At 48.2% G+C, this 24,577-nt stretch overlaps 1 protein-coding gene across 1 annotated transcript in view; it reads left to right on the top strand.

Moving 5' to 3' along the window:
- ZFR (zinc finger RNA binding protein) overlaps positions 1-24,577 on the top strand; it is a 501,254-nt gene that overhangs the window by 465,714 nt on the left and 10,963 nt on the right. The window lies entirely within an intron of this gene.

Genomic DNA, 24,577 nt, shown 5'->3' with positions numbered 1-24,577 from the left:
CAAAGTCCCGACGCCTGGGAGAGACCCTGCACCCGCAGCCCCCAGGACCTGAAGGACCGGACTTTCACTGGAGAAGTGACCCCCAGGAGTCCCTCTCCCTTGCCCAAGTGGAGGTTTCCCCGAGGAACCCCCCCCCTTGCCTGCCTGCAGCGCTGAAGAGATCCCGAGATCTCTCATAGACTAACATTGCGAACCCGACGCTTGTTTCGACACTGCACCCGGCCGCCCCCGCGCTGCTGAGGGTGAAATTTCTGTGTGGGCTTGTGTCCCCCCCGGTGCCCTACAAAACCCCCCGGGTCTGCCCTCCGAAGACGCGGGTACTTACCTGCAAGCAGACCGGAACCGGGGCACCCCCTTCTCTCCATTCTAGCCTATGCGTTTTGGGCACCACTTTGAACTCTGCACCTGACCGGCCCTGAGCTGCTGGTGTGGTGACTTTGGGGTTGCTCTGAACCCCCAACGGTGGGCTACCTTGGACCAAGAACTAAGCCCTGTAAGTGTCTTACTTACCTGGTTAACCTAACAAATACTTACCTCCCCTAGGAACTGTGAAAATTGCACTAAGTGTCCACTTTTAAAACAGCTATTTGTGAATAACTTGAAAAGTATACATGCAATTTTGATGATTTGAAGTTCCTAAAGTACTTACCTGCAATACCTTTCGAATGAGATATTACATGTAGAATCTGAACCTGTGGTTCTTAAAATAAACCAAGAAAAGATATTTTTCTATATAAAAACCTATTGGCTGGATTTGTCTCTGAGTGTGTGTACCTCATTTATTGTCTATGTGTATGTACAACAAATGCTTAACACTACTCCTTGGATAAGCCTACTGCTCGACCACACTACCACAAAATAGAGCATTAGTATTATCTCTTTTTGCCACTATCTTACCTCTAAGGGGAACCCTTGGACTCTGTGCATACTATTCCTTACTTTGAAATAGTGCATACAGAGCCAACTTCCTACACTCTCTTAGAGGGTAGTGTGGTTGAGTAGCCTTAGGCTGATCAGAGAGTAGTGTTAAACGGTTGCTGCATGCACGCAGTCAATAAGTGAAACACAGAACTCTAAGGAGATCCACGCCAATTTACAAAACTGAAACTTACCTTTATATAATATTAGGCACCAAAATCATCATGATTAGGCAAGTGTGTTTCGAGTTATGAATTTTTACAGATTTGAAAAGTCAACACTTATTCCAGTGTCTGAAGCGGTAATGTTATCCTAAGGAGGAAAGGCATATGCTACATACAGGTACTTTACAGTGACTTAAGGGACCAATCTTACGGACTTAGGGTGAGTATGGGTCAGGGTCTAAGGCAACACCAACAGGTCACCTTGGGAGGCACTAGGGTGTCAGGGTGCTGAGGGGTTTTTCAGTGTCTGGTGCCGTAATGTTATTGTATGGAAAAAGGAACATATACTGCATCTGGGCACTTAGCAATGACTTACAAGACTGTTCTTCTGGAGTTAAGGTAAGTATAGGGCAAGGTCCATGGCAGCACCAACAGGTCACTTCGGGAGGCACTGAGTCGTCCGGGTGCAGAGGTGATTTTCTGCATCTGGTGCCCTAATGTTATCCTATGGGGAACGGTCCGGTTAGAAAGATGCTACAAGCTGGGACTGAGGTACCAGTCTGGCTGAACTAACAAGGGGCTCCGCTCTTAAGATGATCGGGGGCACCTTTGGTCCTCTTCTTCTCAGGCCTGGGCAGCCGGGTACAGAGGTGTCAGTTTGTTTTCACTGGGTCACACAAGTTTTTTATCAAGTGTTTCTTACAGTTTGGTGATTTAGCATTAGACGTTTCATTGGAATCACTTAGCCATGAGCAGTAGTTGTGTGAGAGGTGGGCATGGCGAAGAGAGTAAGCCATTAATAATGTGTACAAGTTGTTGTGTGTTAGATCAATGTAGGAAGCTGGCCTGCTGTATGGTGAGCACCTATGGTGTTATCGCATTATGCCAGGTATCCCCTACTAGTGAGGTGTAGACCGTGTCTAGGAAGCCAGGGTTCTCTAGTGGAAGCTGTGGATGAGCAGCCAAGACTTATCTAGGAGACATGCAACGCTTATGCAATACCACTTGCATACAGTCGCAAACCACTTACACACATGAAAGAACCACACAGTGTTACAAAATAATGGTACTTTATTATGGTAAAACACATACTCCATTAGGAGGTAAGTACTCCATTAGGAGGTAAGTAAACACATTATTATATACACATTAGTATTCAGTGGTTAGCGTAGAAAGCAATAGCAAATAGTAAAATAATAGAAAATAGTGAAGTCCATGAGGGAGACCAAACAATATACTAAGGAGGTGGAATCTGTAAATGGGAGCTGGAGCAACTAGGAACCCCAAAAGGCAAGTACCAGGGTGCCCCCCAGCGACCAGGAGAGAAGAGTTAAGTACCTGTTTCTCTCCCCCTGCCCCCCCCCCCACCCCCCTCTCAAACCCACAGGTAAAATTTGGAAAAGGACTGTGCAAAATCCAAGCAAGACTTGAAGAAACCAAAGGTGGATCCTGACAGAAGAGGACTTGCAAAAGAAGGGGACTAAGTCTAGTTCAGGTTGGAGTGTCTGGTTGGGGCAGAAGCCATACTCACCCTTCTGGAGATGTAGGACTGGGTTGAAGGAGGAGACAAGGAGTCAGCTCTGCAATACTGGAGCAGGGGAAGAGTTCCAGAAGTGATGCAGGTGATGTCCCACGATGGAATAAGAGTTGCAGTCAGTCAGTGGTGTTGGATAACCACCAACAAGCCTTGGCAAAGGCAGAAGTCGCAGATGAAGAGTTGAAGAGCTTCTGGGGACCAGCAAGGTCCAGGGGGACTCAACCCACAGAGGGGAGTCCCAGGTGACCCTCAGTGAGGAGAGTCCGAAGACGAGGATGAAGCCCCCACAGGCAACTCGCAGGCACAGAAGTTGCAGTGAGGCCCACTCAGCAGACCTGAAAAGGACTCTCACGTCACTGGAGCAGCAGGCAGGAGACGGTGCTTTGCAGGGAAGAGTGATGGAAGCCGGGGCTACACGGAGCCTGAAAATAGCTTGGAAGAGGAGCAGATAAGCCTTGTTAGCTGCAAGAGTGGCTGTGCACAGGGGTTCTGTCCTGCAAGGAGAGGCAAGGCTGTAAGTCTCCCAAGTTGGACAGCTGGTAGAGAGGACCACTGGAACCAATCCAGACCACCACCTTTGATGCAGGATCCACATAGTTCTGGAGGAGAGAGCATCCACGCAGCTGGTCGTAGTTGCAGGTGGTGGCTGTGAATGCAGGGGAGTGATTCCTTCACTCCTAGGGAGATTCCTTCTTGCTTCTTGTGCAGGCTGAAGACTTGTTGCCCTCAGAGGATGCACAGCCAGGGAACTGTTGTAGTTGCTGGAAGGAGCCGAAGAAACAATGTTGCAGAGCGGAGTCGTCGCTGGAGTTGTAGATTGTCAGTTCCTGGAGGATCCAGTTGCAGTCCAGGTGGCAATAAGATGCTGAGGAGTCCTCCTGGAATCTTGCAAATGTGAATACCCACCCTGGGGGGAGACCCTAAATAGCCCAGGAAGGGGGAGTGGTTACCTAGCTGGGTGACCACCTATTAGGAGGGGGCTGTGGCATCACCTTCCTGAGCTGGCCACTCTGTTGCTCCCATGGGCCTTTGCCCATCTTGGATTCCAGATGGCAGAATCAAGTGGCCACCTGGAGGAGCTTTGGGCACCACCTCTGCGGTGGTGATGGTCAGGGGAGTGGTTACTCCCCTTTCCATTGTCCAGTATTGCACCAGAGCAAGGACCAGGGATCCCTGGACTGGTGCAAACCAGTTTATGCCAGGAGGGCACCAAATGTGCCCTTCAAAGCATACCAGTGGCTTGGGGAGGCTACCTCTCCCATGCTATGTAACACCTATTGCCAAAGGGAGAAGGTGTTGCCTCGCTCTCCCAAAGGAAATCCTTTGTTCCGCCTTCCTCTGCTTGAGCAGACTAAGCAGCAGAAGGGCAGAAACCTGTGTGTGGGGTGGCAGCAGCGAAAACAGCAGGGAAAACCCCAGAAGATTGGTATAACCAGTGCTGGGGGTCCTCGAAGGAGCCCCCAGAGTGCATGGAATCATACAGCCAATACTGGCAGCAGTATTGGGATATTATTCCGACATATTTGATACCAAACATGCCGTGGTTCGTAGTTACCATTATGTAGCTGGACATAGATCGTGACCTTTCTCCAGTATAAGGGTAAAATGTCTTCCCCGTACTAAAGAAGTCCAGGAAAATGTTGCTGGAGTTCATAGGGCACCTCTGCTTATGCAGGGGTGCCCTCACACACAGGTACTTGTACTCTGGGCTAGGAAGGTCTGCCATAGGGGTGACTTACAGTGACTTGGTGCAGTCACCTGTGTTGAAAGGGTGCATGCACCTTTTCACACAGGCTGCAATGGCAGGCCCGCAGACTCATTTTGCATGGGCTCCCATGGGTGGTACAATATAAGCTGCAGCCCATGGGGAACCCCTGGTGCCCCAATGCCTTGGGTATCTAAGTATCACATACTGGGGATTTACATCCAGTATGCCAATTGTGGGGTGTGCTAAGTCCTAGGCAGACCCATTTAGGGGGAGAGAGCCCAGTCACTTGGTTCCTGGTTAGCAGGATCCCAGTAAACAGTCAAAACACACTGATAATGCAAAAATGTGCTCATTTTGTTTTCAAACTCATCTTGATTGTTGGAAAGAACCCTCTTTTTAGCATGGTTACCCCCCTCCTCACTTTTTGCTTGATATTGATGCTGACTTGACTGAGTGTGTGCTGGGATCCTGCTAACCAGGCCCCAGCACCAGTATTCTTTCTCTAAAAATGTACCATTGTTTCCACAATTAGCACACCTCTGGCACACAGATAAGTCCCTTGTAAAAGGTACCAGTAGTACCAAGGGCCCGGTGACCAGGGAGGGTCCCTAAGGGCTACAGCGTGTATTGTGCCACCCTAAGAGACCCCTCCCTTAAAACATGCACACTGCCATTGCAGATTGTGTGTGTTGGTGGGGAGAAAAGGGCAAAGTCGACATGGCATTTTCAACCTCCAACCCCCTCCCCCCCCCCCCCCCACCTCAACCACTGTTTGTGGCATAGGTAAGTCACCCCTCTAGTAGGACAGCCAAAAGGCGGGGTGAACTATACCACAGGTGAGGGTATAAGCTGCATGAGAAGTATGCCCCTACAGTATCTTAGTCCATTCTTAGACATTGTAAGTGCGGTGTAGCCGTATTGGGTATATGGTCTGGGAGTTTGTCATCACGAAATCCACAGCGCCATAATGGCTTCACTGAATACTGGGAAGTTTGGTATCAAACTTCTCAGCACAATAAATCCCCACTGATGCCAGTTTGGGACTCATTAAAAAATGCAGACATAGGGCATCTTAGAGATGCCCCCTATATGTTATCCAATCCTCTAGTGTAGTACTGACTGGTCTGTGCCAGCCTGCCACTAGGAGACAAGTTTCTGACCCATTGGGGTGAGGGCCTTTCTTCTCTGATACCAGAAACAAAGCCTGCTCTGGGTGGAGTGCTTCACACTTCCCCCCTGAAAGAACTGTAACACCTGGCGGTGAGCCTCAAAAGCTCAAGCCTCCAGGTACAGTGCCCCAGGGCCTCCATCTAGTGGAGATGCCCGCCCCCTGGACAAATCCCCACTTTTGGCGGGCAGTTCGGGGGGGAAACTTAGGAAAAACAAGGATGAGTGATCACTTCAGCTCAGATCTTGGTTTGGAGGACAGGGACCAATAGGGATAAGAATGTGCTTCCCTCCCCAAAGGGAGTGGACACAAGAACCTGCAAAAGACCAGCGACACGTCCAGCGGGACCAGCGACCCCTCCACGACTCCTGCACAGGGAATCCCGAGCACCCCCCTGACCGTGAAGATCCAGACGAAGATATCCGATGCCTAAAGACACACTGCACCCGCAGTCCCCAGGCCTTGGAGAAACCAACACCCAGTGCAGCCATGTTCAGCACGTGGCCCTCTTCCCTTTTCAACCAGTGGTGTGTCCGAGGCACCCCTCTGGACCTCGTCTGTAGCCTCTGAGTGACCCTGGGGTCCCCTCATAGACCAGAATTGGAAGCCTGACGTTCTGTTTGCACCCTGCACCCGTCCGCCCCTGTTCCGCTGAGGGTTTGTGTTTGGTGCCTACATGTGGCACCTCCAGTGCGCCTCTAATCCCCCCTGGTCTGCCCTCCGAGCAGTGGGTACTTACTTGCAGACAGGCCTGATTCCAAGTACCTCCTGTATCAATAGGAGCCCATGTTAAGTTTGCTCATCTTTGACCTCTGCACTAGGCCGACCCCGTGTTACTGGTGGGGGTGTTTGGGGTTAACTTGAACCCCAACTGGTGGACTTTATTAAACCCGGAGACTGAAACTGTAAGTGTTGTACTTACCTGCAAAACAAACCAACATTTCTCCCCCCCAGGAACTGTTTCTGAAAATTGCAATATCCATTTTTAAAACGGATAATTGCCAAAATTTCAAAAACTGTTTAACTTATTGATTTCAAAGTACTGTTGATACCTCTGTGAAATATGAATCTATCGAAGTACTTACCTGCACCTTGAATCTTTTAGTTCTAAAAAAAAAAAAAAAAATATATATGTTCGATGGCATCTGTTGCTGCAGATACACATGTTGTGCACAGTCCGCCATCTGGTGTTGGGTTGGAATGTTACAAGTTGTTTTTCTTCGAAGAAGTCTTTCGAGTCACAAGACCGAGGGACTCCTCCTCTTTGCTTCCATTGCGCATGGGCGTCGGCTCCATCTTAGATTGTTTTTTTTCCGCCCTCGGGTTCGGACGTGTTCCTTTTCGCTCCGGGTTTCGGGACGGAAAGATAGTCAAAACTTCGAAAAACTATGTCGGTATTGTTTCGCTCGGGATCGGGATAGTTAGAATCGACACCGAATCGTGAAGAGCTCCGGTAGCCCTTCGGGGTAATTTCGATCCCCCGTCGGGGCCTGGTCGGCCCGACCGCGTGTAACATCGACACCGATGGAACGGACCCCGTTCAGATTCTGTCCTAAATGCCACAATAAATATCCATATACGGACCAACATTTGGTCTGTAACTTGTGCCTGTCACCCGAGCACAAAGAAGAAACTTGTGAGGCCTGTCGTGCGTTCCGGTCCCGAAAAACGCTCCGTGACCGTCGAGCCAGAAGACTACAGATGGCGTCCACGCCGACAGAACACCGAGAGTTCGAGGAACAAGGAGAAGAGGAGGAAGCCTTCTCCATCCATGAATCGGACTCGGATGAATTCGACGTCGAGGAAACTGTGAGTAAGACGTCGAAAAGCACACAGCTGCAAGAACAATAAACACTGCAGTAACCATCAGAAGGCACGCATGGTTACGCACATCTGGCTTTAAACCAGAAATACAGCAAGCAGTACTCAATATGCCGTTCAACGAACAACAATTGTTCGGACCAGAGGTTGACACGGCGATTGAAAAGCTGAAAAAGGACACTGACACAGCCAAGGCCATGGGCGCGCTCTACTCCCTGCAGAGCAGAGGCACTTTCGGCACCTTCCGTAAAACAACCTTCAGAGGGGGGTTTCGGGGTCAGGCCACACAAGCCAGCACCTCACAATCAACACCGTCTACCTACCAGGGACAGTACCAAAGGGGAGGTTTTCGGGGCCAGTACAGAGGGGGACAATTCCCGAGAAACCGGGGGAAATTTCAAAGCCCCAAAACCCCAACAACCAAACAGTGACTTACAAGTCACTCAACCCCTCCACATAACACCAGTGGGGGGAAGACTAAGTCAGTTTTATCAATCGTGGGTGGATATAACAACAGACACTTGGGTCTTAGCAATTATCCAACATGGTTATTGCATAGAATTTCTACAGATCCCTCCAAATATCCCACCAAAAACACAAAAAATGTCAAAACAGCATTTAGACCTCCTAGAAATAGAAGTTCAAGCACTACTGCAAAAAGAAGCAATAGAACTGGTACCAGGTACAGAAATAAACACAGGAGTCTATTCACTGTACTTTCTAATACCCAAAAAGGACAAAACACTGAGGCCAATCTTAGATCTCAGAATACTAAACACCTACATCAAATCAGACCACTTTCACATGGTCACGCTACAGGAGGTGTTACCACTGCTAAAGCAACAAGATTACATGACACCTTAGATCTCAAAGACGCGTATTTCCACATACCGATACATCCTTCGCACAGGAAATACCTAAGGTTTGTATTCAAGGGAATACACTATCAATTCAAAGTCTTACCGTTCGGTATAACAACCGCACCAAGAGTATTTACCAAATGCCTAGCAGTAGTAGCCGCACACATCAGAAGGCAGCAAATACACGTATTCCTGTATCTAGACGATTGGTTAATCAAGACCAACTCGCTAACAAAGTGTTCACAACACACAGAGTATGTCATACAAACCCTCTACAAACTCGGGTTCTCCCTCAACTACACAAAATCACACATTGTGCCGTGCAAAATACAGCACTACTTAGGTGCGGTAATCAACACAACAAAAGGATTAGCCACTCCGAGTCCACAAAGGGTTCAAAATTTTCACAAGGTCATACAGGCCATGTATCCAACACTAAAAATACAGGCAAAAGTGGTTTTAAAACTCCTAGGCATGATGTCCTCATGCATAGCCATTGTCCCAAACGCAAGACTGCACATGAGGCCCTTACAACAGTGCCTAGCATCACAATGGTCACATGCACAGGGTCACCTTCTAGATCTGGTGTTGATAGACCGCCAAACATACATCTCGCTTCTATGGTGGAACAGTACAAATTTAAACAAAGGGCGGCCATTCCAAGACCCAGTGCCCCAATAAGTAATAACAACAGATGCTTCCATGACAGGGTGGGCAGCACACCTCTATCACCACAGCATCCAAGGACAATGGGACTGTAAGGAAATGCCTCCTTGGCATGGTTGCCCCCTGACTTTTTGCCTTTGCTGATGCTATGTTTACAATTGAAAGTGTGCTGAGGCCTGCTAACCAGGCCCCAGCACCAGTGTTCTTTCCCTAACCTGTACTTTTGTATCCACAATTGGCAGACCCTGGCATCCAGATAAGTCCCTTGTAACTGGTACTTCTAGTACCAAGGGCCCTGATGCCAAGGAAGGTCTCTAAGGGCTGCAGCATGTCTTATGCCACCCTGGAGACCTCTCACTCAGCACAGACACACTGCTTGCCAGCTTGTGTGTGCTAGTGAGGACAAAACGAGTAAGTCGACATGGCACTCCCCTCAGGGTGCCATGCCAGCCTCTCACTGCCTATGCAGTATAGGTAAGACACCCCTCTAGCAGGCCTTACAGCCCTAAGGCAGGGTGCACTATACCATAGGTGAGGGTACCAGTGCATGAGCATGGTACCCCTACAGTGTCTAAACAAAACCTTAGACATTGTAAGTGCAGGGTAGCCATAAGAGTATATGGTCTGGGAGTTTGTCAAACACGAACTCCACAGCACCATAATGGCTACACTGAAAACTGGGAAGTTTGGTATCAAACTTCTCAGCACAATAAATGCACACTGATGCCAGTGTACATTTTATTATAAAATGCACCCCAGAGGGCACCTTAGAGGTCGCCCTTGAAACTTAACCGACTATCTGTGTAGGCTGACTAGTTTTAGCAGCCTGCCACAAACCGACACATGTTGCTGGCCCCATGGGGAGAGTGCCTTTGTCACTCTGAGGCCAGTAACAAAGCCTGCACTGGGTGGAGATGCTAACACCTCCCCCGGGTAGGAATTGTCACACCTGGCGGTGAGCCTCAAAGGCTCACCTCCTTTGTGCCAACCCAGCAGGACACTCCAGCTAGTGGAGTTGCCCGCCCCCTCCGGACAGGCCCCACTTTTTGGCGGCAAGGCCGGAGAAAATAATGAGAAAAACAAGGAGAAGTCACTGGCCAGTCAGGACAGCCCCTAAGGTGTCCTGAGCTGAAGTGACTCTAACTTTTAGAAATCCTCCATCTTGCAGATGGAGGATTCCCCCAATAGGGTTAGGATTGTGACCCCCTCCCCTTGGGAGGAGGCACAAAGAGGGTGTACCCACCCTCAGGGCTAGTAGCCATTGGCTACTAACCCCCCAGACCTAAACACGCCCTTAAATTTAGTATTTAAGGGCTACCCTGAACCCTAGAAAATTAGATTCCTGCAACTACAAGAAGACGGACTGCCTAGCTGAAAACCCCTGCAGAGGAAGACCAGAAGACAACAACTGCCTTGGCTCCAGAAACTCACCGGCCTGTCTCCTGCCTTCCAAAGATCCTGCTCCAGCGACGCCTTCCAAAGGGACCAGCGACCTCGACATCCTCTGAGGACTGCCCCTGCTTCGAAAAGACAAGAAACTCCTGAGGACAGCGGACCTGCTCCAAGAAAAGCTGCAACTTTGTTTCCAGCAGCTTTAAAGAACCCTGCAAGCTCCCCGCAAGAAGCGTGAGACTTGCAACACTGCACCCGGCGACCCCGACTCGGCTGGTGGAGATCCAACACCTCAGGAGGGACCCCAGGACTACTCTGATACTGTGAGTACCAAAACCTGTCCCCCCTGAGCCCCCACAGCGCCGCCTGCAGAGGGAATCCCGAGGCTTCCCCTGACCGCGACTCTTTGAATCCTAAGTCCCGACACCTGGGAGAGACCCTGCACCCGCAGCCCCCAGGACCTGAAGGACCGGACTTTCACTGGAGGAGTGACCCCCAGGAGTCCCTCTCCCTTGACCAAGTGGAGGTTTCCCCGAGGAACCCCCCCCCCTTGCCTGCCTGCAGCGCTGAAGAGATCCATAGATCTCCCATTGACTTCCATTACAAACCTGACGCTTGTTTCTACACTGCACCCGGCCGCCCCCGCGCTGCTGAGGGTGAAATTTCTGTGTGGGCTTGTGTCCCCCCCGGTGCCCTACAAAACCCCCCTGGTCTGCCCTCCGAAGACGCGGGTACTTACCTGCAAGCAGACCGGAACCGGGGCACCCCCTTCTCTCCATTCTAGCCTATGTGTTTTGGGCACCACTTTGAACTCTGCACCTGACCGGCCCTGAGCTGCCGGTGTGGTGACTTTGGGGTTGCTCTGAACCCCCAACGGTGGGCTACCTTGGACCAAGAACTAAGCCCTGTAAGTGTCTTACTTACCTGGTTAACCTAACAAATACTTACCTCCCCTAGGAACTGTGAAAATTGCACTGTGTCCACTTTTAAAACAGCTATTTGTGAATAACTTGAAAAGTATACATGCAATTTTGATGATTTGAAGTTCCTAAAGTACTTACCTGCAATACCTTTCGAATGAGATATTACATGTAGAATTTGAACCTGTGGTTCTTAAAATAAACTAAGAAAAGATATTTTTCTATACAAAAACCTATTGGCTGGATTTGTCTCTGAGTGTGTGTACCTCATTTATTGTCTATGTGTATGTACAACAAATGCTTAACACTACTCCTTGGATAAGCCTACTGCTCGACCACACTACCACAAAATAGAGCATTAGTATTATCTCTTTTTGCCACTATCTTACCTCTAAGGGGAACCCTTGGACTCTGTGCATACTATTCCTTACTTTGAAATAGTGCATACAGAGCCAACTTCCTACAGGGACGTACATCAAACAAAACTGCATATAAATCACCTCGAATTACTAGCAGTATTCCTGGCACTAAAAGCATTTCAACCCATCATCACCCACAAATACGTTCTTGTCAAAACAGACAACATGACAACAATGTATTACCTAAACAAGCAAGGGGGAACACACTCGACACAGCTATGTCTCCTAGCACAAAAGATATGTCAATGGGCAATTCACAACCACATTCGCCTAATAGCACAGTTTATTCCAGGGATCCAAAATCAACTAGCAGACAATCTCTCTCGAGATCACCAACAGGTCCACGAATGGGAGATTCACCCCCAAATCCTAAACACTTACTTCAAAATTTGGGGTACACCGCAAATAGACCTATTTGCAACAAAAGAGAACGCAAAATGCCAAAACTTCGCATCCAGGTACCCACACAGACAGTCTCAAGGCAATGCCCTATGGATGAACTGGTCAGGGAAATTTGCATACGCTTTTCCCCCTCTCCCTCTCCTTCCATATCTAGTAAACAAATTGAGTCAAAACAAACTCAAACTCATATTAATAGCACCAACATGGGCAAGACAACCTTGGTACACAACACTACTAGACCTGTCAGTAGTACCACACGTCAAGTTACCCAACAGGCCAGATCTGTTAACACAACACAAACAGCAGATCAGGCATCCAAACCCAGCATCGCTCAATCTAGCAATCTGGCTCCTGAAATCCTAGAATTCGGACATTTAAACCTCACTCAAGAATGTATGGAAGTCATAAAACAAGCTAGAAGACCATCCACTAGACACTGCTATGCAAGCAAATGGAAAAGGTTTGTTTGCTACTGCCATAATAATCAAGTTCATCCATTACACGCATCCCCAAAAGATGTAGTGGGATACTTACTACACTTACAAAAGTCAAATCTAGCCTTCTCTTCCATTAAAATACACCTTGCGGCAATATCTGCATACCTGCAGATTACCCATTCAACTTCACTGTTTAGGATACCCGTCATTAAAGCATTTATGGAAGGCCTAAGAAGAATAATACCACCAAGAACACCACCTGTTCCTTCATGGAACCTTAACATCGTCTTGACAAGACTCATGGGACCACCTTTTGAATCCATGCATTCTTGCGAAATACAATTCTTAACCTGGAAGTTGCATTTCTCATTGCCATCACATCTCTAAGAAGAGTAAGTGAAATTCAGGCATTTACAATACAAGAACCTTTTATCCAAATACACAAAAATAAGGTTGTACTAAGAACCAATCCTAAATTCCTACCAAAGGTTATTTCACCGTTCCACTTAAATCAAATGGTAGAGTTACCAGTGTTCTTCCCACAGCCAGACTCAGTAGCTGAAAGGGCACTACATACATTAGATGTCAAAAGAGCACTAATGTACTACATCGACAGAACAAAGGAGGTTAGGAAAACAAAACAACTGTTTATTGCATTTCAAAAACCTCATACAGGAAACCCAATATCAAAACAAGGTATAGCCAGATGGATAGTTAAGTGCATCCAAACCTGCTATCTTAAAGCAAAGAGACAACTGCCCATTACACCAAGGGCACACTCAACCAGAAAAAAAGGCGCTACCATGGCATTCCTAGGAAACATTCCAATGCACGAAATATGTAAGGCAGCCACATGGTCCACGCCTCACACATTTACTAAACACTACTGTGTAGACGTGCTATCCGCACAACAAGCCACAGTAGGTCAAGCCGTACTGAGAACTTTGTTTCAGACTACTTCCACTCCTACAGGCTGAGCCACCGCTTTTGGGGAGATAACTGCTTACTAGTCTATGCACAACATGTGTATCTGCAGCAACAGATGCCATCGAACTGAAAATGTCACTTACCCAGTGTACATCTGTTCGTGGCATTGGTCGCTGCAGATTCACATGTGCCCACCCGCCTCCCCGGGAGCCTGTAGCCGTTGGAAGTTATCTTCAACATTTGTACATTTGTATATATATATATATATATATATATATATATATATTACTTAACCTTAATTTGTACATACTTATTCATTCCATTGCGTGGGCACTATTACTAACACACACAACTCCTACCTCACCCTCTGCGGGGAAAACAATCTAAGATGGAGCCGACGCCCATGCGCAATGGAAGCAAAGAGGAGGAGTCCCTCGGTCTCGTGACTCGAAAGACTTCTTCGAAGAAAAACAACTTGTAACACTCCGACCCAACACCAGATGGCGGACTGTGCACAACATGTGAATCTGCAATGACCAATGCCACGAACAGATGTACACTGGGTAAGTGAAATTTTCATTTTGATACAAAAAAAACATTGGTCTGCAGTTAAGTCATTGAGTGTGTGCTTCTTCTGTTGTCTGTGTGTGTATAACCAATGCTTTGCACTACCCTCTGATAAGCCTAACTGCTTGAGCACACTACCACAAAAGAGAGCATTGGTATTATCTACTTTAGCCTCTTTTAAGCCTCTGGGGAACCCCTGGACTCTGTGCACACTAGATCTCATTTTGATACAGTACATACTAAGCCAGCTTCCCACAAGGATCAGCTGTTGAGTTCAGCTGTGTGAAGAAAGGAAATGTATAGCGGTTTATTATTCTTCACATCGGACCGTTTTAACTTGATCAACATATTCTTCAGAGGACCTTGAGGCGCATCCCATGACTGTAGGAAGTTGGCTCTGTATGCACTTTTTCAAAGTAAGGAATAGTATGCACAGAGTCCAAGGGTTCCCCTTAGAGGTAAGATAGTGGCAAAAAGAGATCATTCTAATGCTCTATTTTGTGGTAGTGTGGTCGAGCAGTAGGCTTATCAAAGGAGTAGTGTTAAGCATTTGTTGTACATACACAAGCAATGTATGAGGAACACACACTCAGAGCCAATTCCAGGCCAATAGGTTTTTGTATAGAAAAATATCTTTTCTTAGTTTATTTTAAGAACCACAGGTTCAAGATTTACATGTAATACTTCAAATGAAAGGTATTGCAGGTAGGTACTTTAGGAACTTTGAATTAGCAAAATAGCATATACACTTTTCACATAAATCACATATAGCTATTTTAAAACTAGACAGTGCAATTTTCAACAGTTCCTGGGTGGAGTAAGTGTTTGTTAGTTTTTGCAGGTAAGTAAACCACCTACGGGGTTCAAGTTTGTGTCCAAGGTAGCCCACCGTTGGGGGTTCAGAGCAACCCCAAAGTTACCACACCAGCAGCTCAGGGCCGGTCCGGAGCAGAGGTCAAAGAGGTGCCCAAAACGCATAGGCTTCAATGGAGAAGGGGGTGCCCCGGTTCCAGTCTGCCAGCAGGTAAGTACCCGCGTCTTCGGAGGGCAGACCAGGGGGTTTTTGTAGGGCACCGGGACACAAGTCCACACAGAAAGTACACCCTCAGCGGCACTGGGGCGGCTGGGTGCAGTGGGCAAACAAGCGTCGGGTTCTCAATAGGTTTCAATGGGAGACCAAGGGGTCTCTTCAGCGATGCAGGCAATGGGGGGGGCTCCTCAGGGTAGCCACCACCTGGGCAAGGGAGAGGGCCTCCTTGGGGTCACTCCTGCACTGGAGTTTGGATCCTTCAGGTCCTGGGGGCTGCGGGTGCAGAGTCTTTACCAGGCGTCTGGATCTGAGGAGCAGGCAGTCGCGGTCAGGGGGAGCCTCGGGATTCCCTCTGCAGGCATCGCTGTGGGGGCACAGGGGGGGGTGGGGGAACTCTGGCTACTCACGGTCTCGCAGACGCCGGGGAGTCCTCCCTGAAGTGATTGTTCTCCACAAGTCGAGCCGGGGGCGTCGGGTGCAGAGTGTCAAGTCTCACGTTTCCGGCGGGAAACGCAAGTTGTTTCAAAGTTGCTTCTTTGTTTCAAAGTTGCAGTCTTTGGTGAACAGGGCCGCTGTCCTCGGGAGTTCTTGGTCCTTCTAGAGCAGGGCAGTCCTCTGAGGATTCAGAGGTCGCTGGTGCCCGTGGAAAGCGTCGCTGGAGCAGTGTCTTTAGAAGTGGGGAGACAGGCCGGTATAGCTGGGGCCAAAGCAGTTGGTGTCTCCGTCTTCTCTGCAGGGTTTTTCAGCTTAGCAGTCCTCTTCTTCTTAGGTTGCAGGAATCTGAGTTCCTAGGTTCTGGGGAGCCCCTAAATTCTCAATTTAGGGGTGTGTTTAGGTCTGGGAGGGCAGTAGCCAATGGCTACTAGCCCTGAGGGTGGCTACACCCTCTTTGTGCCTCCTCCCAAGGGGAGGGGGGTCACATTCCTATCCCTATTGGGGAAATCCTCCATCTGCAAGATGGAGGATTTCTAAAAGTCAGTCACCTCAGCTCAGGTTGCCTTAGGGGCTGTCCTGACTGGCCAGTGACTCCTCCTTGTTTTTCTCATTATCCCCTCCGGCCTTGCCGCCAAAAGTGGGGCCGTGGCCGGAGGGGGCGGGCAACTCCACTAGCTGGAATGCCCTGGGGTGCTGTAACAAAGGGGGTGAGCCTTTGAGGCTCACCGCCAGGTGTTAGTTCCTGCAAGGGGGAGGTGATAAGCATCTCCACCCAGTACAGGCTTTGTTACTAGCCACAGAGTGACAAAGGCACTCTCCCCATGTGGCCAGCAACATGTCTCGAGTGTGGCAGGCTGCTAGAACCAGTCAGCCTACACGGGTAGTTGGTTAAGGTTTCAGGGGGCACCCTTAAGGTGCCCTCTGGGGTGTATGTTACAATAAAATGTACCCTGGCATCAGTGTGCATTTATTGTGCTGAGAAGTTTGATACCAAACTTCACAGTTTTCAGTGTGCCCATTATGGTGCTGTGGAGTTCGTGCATAACAGACTCCCATACCATATACTCTTATGGCTACCCTGCACTTACAATTTCTAAGGTTTTGCTTAGACACTGTAGAGACACAGTGCTCATGCACTGGTGCCCTCACCTATGTTATAGTGCACCCTGCCTTAGGGCTGTAAGGCCTGCTAGAGGGGTGACTTATCTATACTGCATAGGCAGTGTGAGGTTGGCATGGCACCCTGAGGGGAGTGCCATGTCGACTTACTCGTTTTGTTCTCACCAGCCCACACAAGCTGGCAAGCAGTGTGTCTGTGCTGAGTGAGGGGTCTCCAGGGTGGTATAAGATATGCTGCAGCCCTTAGAGACCTTCCCTGGCATCAGGGCCCTTGGTACCAGGGGTACCAGTTACAAGGGACTTACCTGGATGCCAGGGTGTGCCAATTGTGTAAACAAAAGTACAGGTTAGGGAAAGAACACTGGTGCTGGGGCCTTGTTAGCAGGCCTCAGGACACTTTCAAATCAAAACTTAGCATCAGCAAAGGCAAAAAGTCAGGGGGTAACCATGCCAAGGAGGCATTTCCTTACAAGCATCCATTAGAAGAAAAGGTTTCTTTTGGTAACGCTCTTTTTTTGGTGGATACTCTGAAAGCGCAGATGCTTTAAAGTAAAAGCGAGAATGACAATCTCGGTCAGTTGCTCAAACAATTAAGAGAATTTCACAAACTCTGTGAACTTTCAGCATACCCTTTTCCATATGCCACTGTTTCAGACTTACTTTATGCTGGGTCCTAACCACTATCGGCTAAAGGTCCCAACTTGCAATTTAAAATCTGCAACAACCGTATTAAATAAATGCTTGGCAGTGGGTACAGACTCACTCAATTGCCAGGGCTTCCATACTTATCCATATTTGAATTACGGACTGATAAAGGCTTAGTTAGCTATATGTGTGTGTAAATGACCATCATAAAAACCTGGGTAGACCGTTAATGTTTCTGACAGCTGAGAAATAATCACTGGCCCTGCATCAGCATGTGGATGTGATATGATACTGTTCCCATTTCGGAGATATTCCTTCAGTTTGAAAGAACCTGGGAACTTGTGCTGCAGGATAGGCAGTCAGTGAGGCAAATAGCCTCTCATCTGTGTTCGTGTTATCGTAAATCTTCCGGACTCATGTTCCTGTTCATTTCAGAATAAAAACACTGCAAGATTGTCTTTAGTAATTTTGACAGTGTGGCCGTTAGCAGGTGAACGAGTCCATAGTTGATCTCTGTTTTTCACATACATTAATCAACAATAAAATGTGCAGCTTCAAAAATACATAATCGTTTGTCTGACCAGTTAAGCCAAAAAGCTAAGCAGTTGTGGTTCAGTGATTGCTCTTTCTGTGAGACATAAAAGAAAGCTCTTTGAAGACATTATCTCCATCCATGCTCAACTTTGCACTGACCGAGAAGCTCTATTTTAAACCTAGTGCCCCCTTCTAATCTTCTTGCGTGTACATTTTTGCTTGTGCTCTGGACAAATATCTAATGAAGGACCTATTGTGAGCAGCCCTGGGTCCCTGCCCTTAAATACGGCTTATGCGGTAAATCCTGACCAATCCCTTCCAGTCATTCCATTACCAGCTTGTCAGCAAATTCCTTTCCTGGGTGTTTGCCCTCAGTTAAGTGATCTGGGTAAGGCAATACTAGGGTCCATCAAATGTCTACCCAGGCAGTGATAATATTCATTCTGTTCTTTGTGAGATATTTATTGTATGCAGCTCATCTCACGGCATTGCTTAGTCCCCCATGTACAATGATCAAAAATGTCTCGCACTACATGGGTTATTTTGTATCCGCAGGAGAGCTCAGGGTAGTTTTTTTGGTTGAGCTGGTTGACTAACACTGATTTGGGACATCACACCTCAGCCTGCTGTAGTATGGATTAATCAACCTTACTAATTTATCTTTTATGTGGAGCCTCTGTTGGAATAAATCCTTGAATTTCAAGATGTCATTTCTACCAGTGCATGTAATACGGCTGATAGCATTGCTTCTCGCCTTTTACATCATGCGTTCTTATCCAATTAATCAGAGTCTACTCTTTCCATGGGTCACACACTGGACATGCTATGGGGATATCTGGGAATTGAAACTTTCAATAGTCTTTTGTTCGGACAGGGCACTATCTAAAAGGGTTTCAGATCACAAATAGTTCTACTCTTACTCAGTATATTAAGCAGTTAAGTATCGTCCTGTGTATAAAGTTGATCAGCTATTAATAGCTTACTCAGACCCTCCAATACGTTACCCTGGTTCTCTTGATATTGCAGATAAATTTGTTTCTTTACCAGACGTCATAATGGTTAACATAAAATTTCTACTTGGTTTACTCACTCACTTTTTCAACCTCATTTTGAAGTATGACAAGCTGATCGCATGAATCATTCTTTAGAGAAGAAAGAGAATTATTAACTAAAAGTAGATAACTATAGAAAGCTCTGCGCAGATCAGCTATTGCAGTAACCAGACAGAATAAAGCTCCTAACAAACCAAAAACTTTAAAGAAAAAAAAAAAAGGAATGAACTGTCAACTCCTTTAAGAGTATGCGGCCATTCTCTGCAACTTTGAAATAAAGCAGCTGCCTAGATAAAATATCATGCAACTTTCGTTCAGACATAAACTTGAATGGCTGATGAGAAGATTGATTCCAAGGTAATTACTTCTGGCAAATATCATTATGCCAACTTCATCATTTTCATGCTATCACTGATTTTAGGCATTGCAGATACAGACACAGATCCGGATGTAGAACAAGAATATAAGAAGGAACAGACATCATGCAGTGTAGCAGCACCAACTGAGAACAAACACAATTAACTCCGGGCTATAGAACATCTAGAGACCTTTTTAAAAGCAACTGGTGTAAGAGAGAAACAAGAGATGGGGAACTGTAAAGAAACAAAAGCAGCATATGTTAAACTTTACATATGTTCAAGTGAGTTGTAGGAAGCTGGCTCTGTATATACTATATCAAAGCAAGATATTGTGTGCACAGAGTCCAGGGGTTCCCCAGAGGCAAAAATAGATAATACTAATGCTCTATTTGTGGTAGTGTGGACAAGCAGTTAGGCTTATTAGAGGTCAGGGCAAAGCATTTGTTGTGTACACACCGAAAATAGAAGAAGCACACACTCAATGACAACTCCAGACCAATGATTTTTATTTTGCAAAAATATATTTTTAGAGCCACCAGATCCAATTTGCAAGTAAGTACCTTAAAAGTTTCGCATTTCACACAGGTATCAACAGTACTTTGTTTGAAATAGGTAAGTAATACAGTTTTGGAATTATTGGCAAAAAGCTATTTTAAAAATGGACACAGTGCAATTTTCAAACAGTTGCTGTGGGGAAGAAATGTTAGGTCAGTTTACAGGTAAGTACAACACTCAGTTTGTCTCCAGGTTTTAGGAAGTCCACGGTTGGGGTTCAAGTTAATCCCAAACACCCACCACCAGCAACACGGAGCCGGCCAGGTGCAGAGGCGAAAGTTGAGCAAAGTTAACGTAGGCTCCTGTGGAGACAGGGAGTACTCGTAATTCGGTCAGCCAGCAGGTAAGTACCCACGACTCAGGGCAGATCAGGGGGGATTAGAGGAGCACTGGAGGGGCCACAAGCAGGCACCAAACACACACCCACAGGGGCAGCCGGGTGCAGGGTGCAAACAGGACGTCTGGTTTCCAATGCTGGTCTATGATGAGACCCTGGGGGTCACTCAGAGGCTGCAGGCGAGGTCCAGGGTGGTGTCTCGGGCACACCACCAGTCAGACAGGGAGGAGGGCCACCTGCTGAACGTTGAGGCACCAGGGGTCAGGTTCTCCAAGGCCTGGGGGCTGCGGGTGCAGTGTGTCCTTTTGGCATCAGATAGCTTTGTCTGGAGCTCGCGGTCAGAGGGGGGTCCTCGGGATTCTCTGTGCAGGCGTTGTCCTGAAGGGGTGGAAAGGTCAACCTTGGGCGCAGGGCACTTGCTAGCAATCGCCTGGGTTCCCTCTCTTGCTGGGTGGACCACATGGACACGGGCCGTGGCCGTCGGGTGCACAGGGCTCAAGACACGCATCCAGAGTGAGGTGGGAGTCCTTGGTTGTAGGTTTCTTCACACACAGCCGCTGTCCCCAGGAGTTCTTGGTTCTTTTAGATGCAGGGCAGTCCAGTGGAGTTGGCAGAGGTCGTTGCGCTGCTGGACGCGTCGCTAGTCTTTTTGCAGGTTTTTTGAAGCAGGAGACAGGCCGGTAGGTCTGGGGCCAAAGCAGTTATCTTCCTTCTTCTCTGCTGGGGTGTTCAGCTTAGCAGTCTGTAAAGAAATGGCTTCCTGTTGCAGTTACCCCCCACTTTTTGCTTGATACTGATGCTGGCTTGGCTGAGAAGTGTGCTGGGACCCTGCTAACCAGGCCCCAGCACCAGTGTTGTTTCCACAATTGGCACAACCCTGGCACCTAGGTAAGTCCCTTGTAACTGGTACCCCTGGTACCAAGGGCCCTGATGCCAGGGAAGGTCTCTAAGGGCTGCAGCATATCTTATGCCACCCTAGGGACCCCTCACTCAGCACAGACACACTGCTTACCAGCTTTTGTGTGCTGGTGGGGAGAAAATGACTAAGTCGACATGGCACTCCCCTCAGGGTGCCATGCCAACCTCACACTGCCTGTGGCATAGGTAAGTCACCCCTCTAGCTGGCCTTACAGCCCTAAGGCAGGGTGCACTATACCACAGGTGAGGGCATAGGTGCATGAGCACTATGTCCCTACAGTGTCTAAGCAAAACCTTAGACTTTGTAAGTGCAGGGTAGCCATAAGAGTATATGGGCTGGGAGTCTGTCAAAAACGAACTCCACAGCTCCATAATGGCTACACTGAATACTGGGAAGTTTAGTATCAAACTTCTCAGAATAATAAACCCACTGCTTCACACCTCCCCCCTGCAGGAACTGTAACACCTAGCAGTGAGCTTCAAAGGCTCAAGCTTCGTGTTACAATGCCCCAGGGCACTCCAGCAATTGGAGATGCCCGCCACCTGGACTCAGCCCCCACTTTTGGCGTCAAGTCCAGGAGAGATAATGAGAATAACAAGGAGTCGTCACTGGCCAGTCAGGACAGCCCCTAAGGTGTCCTGAGCTGAGGTGACTCTGACTTTTAGAAATCCTCCATCTTGTAGAAGGAGGATTCCCCCAATAGGGATAGGAATGTGACCCCCTCCCCTTGGGAGGAGGCACAAGGAGGGTGTACCCACCCTCGGGGCTAGTAGCCATTGGCTACTAACCCCCCCAGACCTAAACACGCCCTTAAATTTAGTATTTAAGGGCTCCCCTGAACCTAAGAATTTAGATTCCTGAAACTACAAGAAGAAGAAGACTTCTGAGCTGAAAAACCCCTGCAGAGGAAGACCAGAAGACACCAACTTCTTTGGCCCCAGACTTACCGGCCTGTCTCCTGCCTTCCAAAGAAACCTGCTCCAGCGATGCTTTCCAAGGGACCAGCGACCTCTAAATCCTCTGAGGACTGCCCTGCTTCAAGAAAGACAAGAAACTCCCGAGGACAGCGGCACTGCTCCAAAAGAACTGCAACTTTGTTTCAAGGAGCAGATTTAAAGACCCCTGCAACTCCCCGCAAGAAGCGTGAGACTTGCAACACTGCACCCAGCGACCCCGACTCGACTGGTGGAGAACCAACACCTCAGGGAGGACCCTCCGGCGACTCCGAGACCGTGAGTAACCAAAGTTGTCCCCCCTGAGCCCCCACAGCGACGCCTGCAGAGGGAATCCCGAGGCTCCCCCTGACCGCTACTGCCTGAACTCCATTTCCCGACGGCTGGAAAAGACCCTGCACCCGCAGCCCCCAGCACCTAAAGGAACGGAACTCCTGTGCAGGAGTGACCCCCAGGAGGCCCTCTCCCTTGTCCAGGTGGTGGCTACCCCGAGGAGCCCCCCCCCCATTGCCTGCCTGCAACGCTAAAGAGATCCCTTGATCTCTCATTGAAAACCATTGAAAACCCGACGCGTGTTTGCACACTGCACCCGGCCGCCCCCGCGCTGCTGAGGGTGTACTTTTTGTGCTGACTTGTGTGTCCCCCGGTGCCCTACAAAATCCCCCTGGTCTGCCCTCCGAAGACGCGGGTACTTACCTGCTGGCAGACCGGAACCGGGGCACCCCCTTCTCTCCATTGAAGCCTATGTGTTTTGGGCACCTCTTTGACCTCTGCACCTGACCGGCCCTAAGCTGCTGGTGTGTTAACTTTGGGTTTGCTCTGAACCCCCAACGGTGGGCTACCTTGGACCAAAAACTGAAATCTGTAAGTGACTTACTTACCTGTGAAACCTAACAATACTTTACCTCCCCCAGGAACTGTGAAAATTGCACTAAGTGTCCACTTTTAAAACCGCTTATTGTGTTTTATGTAAAAAGTATATAGGCTACTGTAATTATTCAAAGTTCCTAAAGTACTTACCTGCAATACCTTTCAAATGAGATATTACATGTAGAATTTGAACCTGTGGGTCTTAAAATAAACTAAGAAAATATATTTTTCTATAACAAAACCTGTTGGCTGGATTTGTCTCTGAGTGTGTGTTCCTCATTTATTGCCTGTGTGTATGTACAACAAATGCTTAACACTACTCCTTTGATAAGCCTACTGCTCGACCACACTACCACAAAATAGAGCATTAGTATTATCTCTTTTGCCACTATCTTACCTCTAAGGGGAACCCTTGGACTCTGTGCATACTATTCCTTACTTTGAAATAGTGCATACAGAGCCAACTTCCTACACAGTCCTTCTTGTAGGTCACCAGGAATCTGGAGAGCTGGGTTCAGGGAGGCCCTTAAATCCTAGATTTAGGGGTGAGTTAGGGGTCAGAGGGCAGTAGCCAGTGGCTACTGTCCCTGAAGGAGCTACACCCTCCTTGTGCCTGTTGCCACATTCCTACCCCTATTGGTCCTAATCCTCCAAAGCAAGATGGAGGATTTCTCTAGGAGGGGGTTACCTCACCTCAGCTCTGGACACCTTTGGGGTGGTCCTGGCTGGGGTGGTCACTTGCTCCTAAAAGTGGGGCTTTGTCTGAGGGTGGGCATCTCCACTAGCTGGAGTGCTCTGGGGCACTGTAACCCAAGGCGTGAGGCTTTGAGACTCACTGCAAGGTGTTGCAGTTCCTGCAGGGGAAGGTGAGAAACACCTCCACCCAGGACAGGCTTTGTTTCTGATTACAGAATGCACACATGCACTCGCCCCATGTGATCAGAAACTTGTCTGAAAGTGGCAGGCTGGCACAGACCGGTCAGTCCTACGCTAGCAGTTGAGCTAACATATAGGGGGCAACTTTAAGATGCCCTCTGTGTGCATTTTTCAATAAATACCACACTGGCATCAGTGTGGGTTTATTGTGCTGAGAAGTTTGATACCAAACTTCCCAGTATTCAGTGAAGCCATTATGGTGTTTTAGAGTTTGTGATGACAAACTCCCAGACCACATACCCAATATGGCTGCACTGCACTTACAATGTCTAAGCATGAACTTAGACACTGTAGGGCAGAGGTCTTCAAACTGGGGGGCGGGCCCCCCTTGGGGGGCCTCAAGAGATCCCAGGGGGGGCGCCAAACTCTGGAAAAAAGAAATATTATGCAGGTAACATGCCTTTGTTTTAAGCAGAAGCTTGTTATTGCAGTTTTAAAACGGTAACCGTACTTAACTGCAATGTTTAAATAGGCTTTGACCTATTTAAACATTACCATCTTTCTAAAATGATTGTGAAAAATTTTGAGGGGGGCCCAATGATTTTTATTTTTCAAATGGGTGGGGCGCGGCATTAAAAAGTTTGAAGACCACTGCTGTAGGGGCATATTGTTCATGCAGCTATGCCCTCACCTGTGGTATAATGCACCCTGCTGTAGGGCTCTAAGGCCTGTTAGAGGGGTGACTTACCTATGCCACAGGCAGTGATTTGTGGGCATGGCACCCTGAGAGGGGGTGCCATGTTGACTTAGTCTTTTTTTCCCCACCAGAACACACGAGCAGTGTGTCTGTGCCGAGTGAGGGGTTCCCTAGGGTGGCATAATACAGGCTGCAGCCCTTAGAGACCTTCCCTGGCCACAGGGCCCATGGTACCATGGGTACCTTTTACAAGGGTCTTAACTGTGTGCAAGGGCTGTTCCAATTGTGGA

Source organism: Pleurodeles waltl, chromosome 1_1, assembly GCF_031143425.1.
Source record: "Pleurodeles waltl isolate 20211129_DDA chromosome 1_1, aPleWal1.hap1.20221129, whole genome shotgun sequence".
Classification (NCBI taxonomy): Eukaryota; Metazoa; Chordata; class Amphibia; order Caudata; family Salamandridae; genus Pleurodeles; species Pleurodeles waltl.
Note: the sequence above shows the minus strand (reverse complement) of the source record. Positions and strands in the feature narration are given on the sequence as shown.